This window comes from Gopherus flavomarginatus, chromosome 7 (genome assembly GCF_025201925.1).
Source record: "Gopherus flavomarginatus isolate rGopFla2 chromosome 7, rGopFla2.mat.asm, whole genome shotgun sequence".
NCBI lineage: Eukaryota > Metazoa > Chordata > Testudines > Testudinidae > Gopherus > Gopherus flavomarginatus.
Genome location: NC_066623.1, coordinates 42,569,229 through 42,575,228, shown reverse-complemented (window position 1 = coordinate 42,575,228; position 6,000 = coordinate 42,569,229).

Sequence of the window (6,000 nt, the reverse complement as noted above, 5' to 3'; positions counted from 1 at the left end):
CCCTGGGGGCCCCAACCATAGCTCCAGGGGTCCAAACCCTGGGGCCCTCAACTGTAGCTTCAGGGGCCGAACCCCTGGGGCCTCAACCATAACTCCAGAGGCCTAACCCCTGGGGGCCCCATCCCCAGTTCCAGGGACCCCCCTGGGGCCCCACCCCTTGCTCCAGGGGCCCAACCCCGGGCCCCTCAACCGTGGCTCCATTGGTCCAACCCTTGGGGGCCCCAACCCCAGCTCCAGGGGCCCAACCCCAGCAATAGGGGCCCAACCCCTGGGGACCCCAACCCCAGCTCCACGGGTTCAACCGCTGGGGGCCACAACCCCAGCTCCAGGGGCCCAACCCCTGGGGCCCCAACCATAGCTCCAGGGGCCCAACCCCTGGGGGCACCAACCGTAGCTCCAGGGGCCCAACGCCTTGTTCCCTCAACCGTAGCTCCAAGGGCAAAAACCCTGGAGCCCCAACCGTACCTCCAGGTCCTAACTCCTGGGGCCCCAACGGTAGCTCCAGGGTCCGAATCCCTGGGGGCCCCAACCACAGCTACTGGGGCCCAACCCCTGGAACCCCAACCGTAGCTCCAGGGGCCTATCCCTTCGGGGCCCCAACCGTAGCTCCAAGGGCCCAACCCTTGGGGGCCCCAACCCCAGGTCCAGGGGCCCAACCCCTGGGGTCCAAACCATAGCTCCAGTGGCCCAACCACTGGGGGCCCCAACCGTAGCTCCAGGGGCCCAACCCCTGGGACCCCAACCGTAGCTCCAGGTCCCAACCCCTGGGGCCCCAACCGTAGCTCCAGGGGCCCAAACCCTGGAGCCGCAACCGTAGCTCCAGGGGCCTAACCCCTGGGGGCCCCAACCGATGCAATAGGGTTCCAACCCCTGGGGGCCTCAATCGTAGCTCCAAGGGCCCAACACCTGGGACCCTCAACCGTAGCTCCAGGGGTACAACCTCTCGGGCCCAAACCCTAGCTCCAGGAGCCCAACCCCTGGGGCCCTCAAGCGCAGCTCCAGGGGCCCAACCCCTGGGGCCCCAACCGTAGCTCCAGGTCCCAACCCCTGGGGCACCAACCGTAGGTCCAGGGGCCCAACCCCTGGAGCCCCAACCGTAGCTCCAGGGGCCTAACCCCTGGGGGCCCCAACCGAAGCAATAGTGTCCCAACCCCTGGGACCCTCAACCGTAGCTCCAGGGGTACAACCTCTCGGGCCCCAACCGTAGCTCCAGGGGACCAACCCCTCGGGGCCCCAACCATATCTCCAGGAGCCCAATCCCTGGGGCCCTCAAGCGCAGCTCCAGGGGCCCAACCCCTGGGGCCCCAACCGTAGCTCCAGGGGCCCACCCCTTGGGGGCCCCAACCGTAGCTCCAGGGGCCCAACCCTTGGGGGAACCAACCCCAGCTCCAGGGGCCCAACCCCTGGGTTCCCAACTATAGGTTCAGGGGCCCAACCACTGGGGGCCCCAACCGTAGCTGCAGTGGCCCGACCCCTGGGGGCCCCAACCGTAGCTCCAGGGGCCCGACCCCTGGGGGCCCCAGCCCCAGCAATACGGGCCCAACCCCTGGGGGCCCCAACCGTAGCTCCAGGGGCCCAACCCCTGGGCCCTCAACCGTCGCTCCAGGGGCCCAACCCCTGGGGGCCCCAACTGTTGCTCCACGGGCCCAACCCCTGGGGGCCCCTGTCATAAACAGATAGCTAAGGGCTAATGTCTCTTTCACCTAAAAAAAAAGTAACCTGAAGCACCTGACCAGAGGACCAATCAGGAAACCGGATTTTTTCAACTCTGTGTGGAGGAAAGTTTCTGTCTAAGTCTTTGTCTGTCTGTCTGCCTCTCTCTCAGCTATGAGAAGGATTTTTATTTCCGGCTTTCTAATCTCAGGTTTCCAAGTTGTAAGTACAAAGTTGGTTTTTTTGTATTGGATTTACATGTCTATAGTTGCTGAAGTGTTTTAAATTGTATTCTTTTAAATTAGGCTGTTTATTCATATTTCTTTTAAGCAATTGACCCTGTATTTGTCACCTTAAAACAAAAAGACCATTTGTATGTATTTTTCTTTCTTTTTTATATAAAGCTTTCTTTTGAGACCTGTTAAAGTTTTTCTTTAGTGGAAACTTCAGGGAAATTAAGTCTGTACTCACCAGGAAATTGGTGGGAGGAAAAAGTCAGGGGGAGGTCTGTGTATCTCTCCAGGAGCACCTGGGGGTGGGGGGAAGGGAAAGGATTTATTTCCCTTTGTTGTGAGACTCAAGGGATTTGGGTCTTGGGGTCCCCAGGGAAGGTATATGTGGGGACCACAGTGCCCCAAAACACTCTAATTTTGTGGGTGTTGGCAGCAGTACCATCTCCAAGCTGGTAACTAAGCTTGGAGGTTTTCATGCAAACCCCCATATTTTGGACGCTAAGGTCCAAATCTGGGACTAAGTTATGACATGGTGGTAGCGGTGGGATAGACAGAATCCAGAAGCCAGTAGGAATATTTTATTTTTCTTTTCTCTGCTAGGGGCTTTTTAGCAGAGAGAAACAGTTTGGTTTTAAAAGGGAACCAGAGAGAATTTTTTTTCTGCTCTCTTGCAGGTGTGGCTTGCATATTAAGCAAGGAACCATTAAGCTGTGACAATCAGGTCTTGTGTGAGACAATAGCACTCCCATTAAGAGTCATTACCAGCACTATATACATGCAAATAAAGTGGTTTTTCTGGTTTACTTTACATTGTAAAAAAAAATTAGCTAGGAAGACAGGGAAAAAGGCACTGTTGCTAGGCAGACCCCAGGAGGCACCAGAGCCTGCAGTTCAGAAGATAAACACCGGAGGGCACCCCAACACAAGAAAACAGGAACCATGACTTCTAAGGCAAAAATTGAGGCCGAAGTACAAATCAAAGAGGCCAAGCACAGGCGAGAGATGGAAAAAAACAAACAGGAAGTAGAAATAAAACAGAAAGAGATGGAGATGAAAGAAAGAGAAGAACAGATCAAACAGGCAGCCCATAAAAGAGAACAAGAAGCCAAGAATGCAGCCCACCACAGAAAACTAGAAGAAGAAGAGGTGGCTCACGGCCGAGACATGGAAAAACAACCAAAAGAAATGAAAAAACAACAACAAGAAAATGAAGAGAAGGAAAAACAGAGAAAACATGAACTGGACTTAGTGCAAGCTGGGCTGCATGTGCCAGCCAATCCTGACAACCCTTCGCCAATTATGGTTCCAGTCTTTGTCTGTCTGTCTGCCTCTCTCTCAGCTATGAGAAGGATTTCTATTTCCTGCTTTCGAATCTTAGGTTTCCAAGTTGTAAGTACAAAGTTGGTTTTTTTGTATTGTATTTACATGTCTATAGTTGCTGCAGTGTTTTAAATTGTATTCTTTTTAAATAAGGCTGTTTATTCATATTTCTTTTAAGCAATTGACCCTGTATTTGTCACCTTAATACAAAAAGATCATTTGTATGTATTTTTCTTTCTTTTTTATATAAAGCTTTCTTTTAAGACCTGTTAAAGTTTTTCTTTAGTGGAAACTTCAGGGAAATTAACTTTGTACTCACCAGGAAATTGGTGGGAGGAATAAGTCAGGGGGAGGTCTGTGTATCTCTCCAGGAGCACCTGGGGGGGAAGGGAAAAGGTTTATTTCCCTTTGTTGTGAGACTCAAGGGATTTGGGTCTTGGGGTCCCCAGGGAAGGTTTTTGTGGGGACCACGGTGCCCCAAAACACTCTAATTTTGTGGGTGGTGGCAGCAGTACCAGGTCCAAGCTGGTAACTAAGCTTGGAGGTTTCCATGCTAACCCCCATGTTTTGGATGCTAATCTCCAAATCTGGGACTAAGTTATGACAGCCCAAACAGTAGCTCCAGGGGCCCAACCCCTGGGGGCCCCAACCCCAGCTCCAGGGGCCCAACCCCGGGGGCCACAACCCTAGATCCAGGGGCCCCACCCCTGGGGCCCCAATCTTAGCTAGAGGGGCCCAAACCCTGGGCGCCCCAACCGTAGCTCCAGGGGCCCAGCCCTTGGGGGCCTCAACCGTAGCTTCAGGGGCCCAACCCCTGGGGCCCTCAACCGTAGCTCCAGGTCCCAACCCCTGGGGCCCCAACCGTAGCTCCAGGTCCCAACCCCTGGGGCACCAACCGTAGGTCCAGGGGCCCAACCCCTGGAGCCCCAACCGTAGCTCCAGGGGCCTAACCCCTGGGGGCCCCAACCGAAGCAATAGTGTCCCAACCCCTGGGACCCTCAACCGTAGCTCCAGGGGTACAACCTCTCGGGACCCAACCGTAGCTCCAGGGGACCACCCCCTCGGGGCCCCAACCATATCTCCAGGAGCCCAACCCCTGGGGCCCTCAAGCGCAGCTCCAGGGGCCCAACCCCTGGGGCCCCAACCGTAGCTCCAGGGGCCCACCCCTTGGGGGCCCCAACCGTAGCTCCAGGGGCCCAACCCCTGGGGCCCCAACCGTAGCTCCAGGTCCCAACCCCTGGGGCCCCAACCGTAGGTCCAGAGGCCCAACCCCTGGAGCCCCAACCGTAGTTCCAGGGGCCTAACCCTTGGGGGCCCCAACCGAAGCAATAGGGTCCCAACCCCTGGGGGCCTCAATCGTAGCTCCAAGGGCCCAACCCCTGGGACCCTAAACCGTAGCTCCAGGGGTACAACCTCTCGGGCCCCAACCGTAGCTCCAGGGGACCAACCCCTCGGGGCCCCAACCATAGCTCCAGGAGCCCAACCCCTGGGGCCCTCAAGCGCAGCTCCAGGGGCCCAACCCTTGGGGGCCCCAACCCCAGTTCCAGGGGCCCAACCCCTGGGTTCCCAAACATAGCTCCAGGGGCTCAACCACTTAGGGCCCCAACCGTAGCTGCAGTGGCCCGACCCCTGGGGGCCCCAACCGTAGCTCCAGGGGCCCGACCACTGGGGGCCCCAGACCCAGCAATACGGGCCCAACCCCTGGGGGCCCCAACCGTAGCTCCAGGATCCCAACATCTGGGCCCTCAACCGTCGCTCCAGGGGCCCAACCCCTGTGGGCCCCAACTGTAGCTCCACGGGCAAAACCCCTTGGGGCCCCTGTCATAAACAGATAGCTAAGGGTTAATGTCTCTTTCACCTAAAAAAAAAGTAACCTGAAGCACCTGACTAGAGGACCAATCAGGAAACCGGATTTTTTCAACTCTGTGTGGAGGAAAGTTTCTGTCTAAGTCTTTGTCTGTCTGTCTGCCTCTCTCTCAGCTATGAGAAGGATTTCTATTTCCTGCTTTCTAATCTCAGGTTTCCAAGTTGTAAGTACAAAGTTGGCTTTTTTGTATTGGATTTACATGTCTATAGTTGCTGAAGTGTTTTAAATTGTATTCTTTTTAAATTAGGCTGTTTATTCATATTTCTTTTAAGCAATTGACCCTGTATTTGTCACCTTAATACAAAAAGACCATTTGTATGTATTTTTCTTTCTTTTTTATATAAAGCTTTCTTTTGAGACCTGTTAAAGTTTTTCTTTAGTGGAAACTTCAGGGAAATTAAGTCTGTACTCACCAGGAAATTGGTGGGAGGAAAAAGTCAGGGGGATGTCTGTGTATCTCTACAGGAGCACCTGGGGGTGGGGGGAAGGGAAAGGATTTATTTCCCTTTGTTGTGAGACTCAAGGGATTTGGGTCTTGGGGTCCTCAGGGAAGGTTTTTATGGGGACCAAAGTGCCCCAAAACACTCTAATTTTGTGGGTGTTGGCAGCAGTACCATCTCCAAGCTGGTAACTAAGCTTGGAGGTTTTCATGCTAACCCCCATATTTTGGACGCTAAGGTCCAAATCTGGGACTAAGTTATGACATGGTGGTAGCGGTGGGATAGACAGAATGCAGAAGCCAGTAGGAATATTTTATTTTTCTTTTCTCTGCTAGGGGCTTTTTAGCAGAGAGAAACAGTTTGGTTTTAAAAGGGAACCAGAGAGAATTTTTTTTCTGCTCTCTGGCAGGTGTGGCTTGCATGTTAAGCAAGGAACCATTAAGCTGTGACAATCAGGTCTTGTGTGAGACAATAGCACTCCCATTAA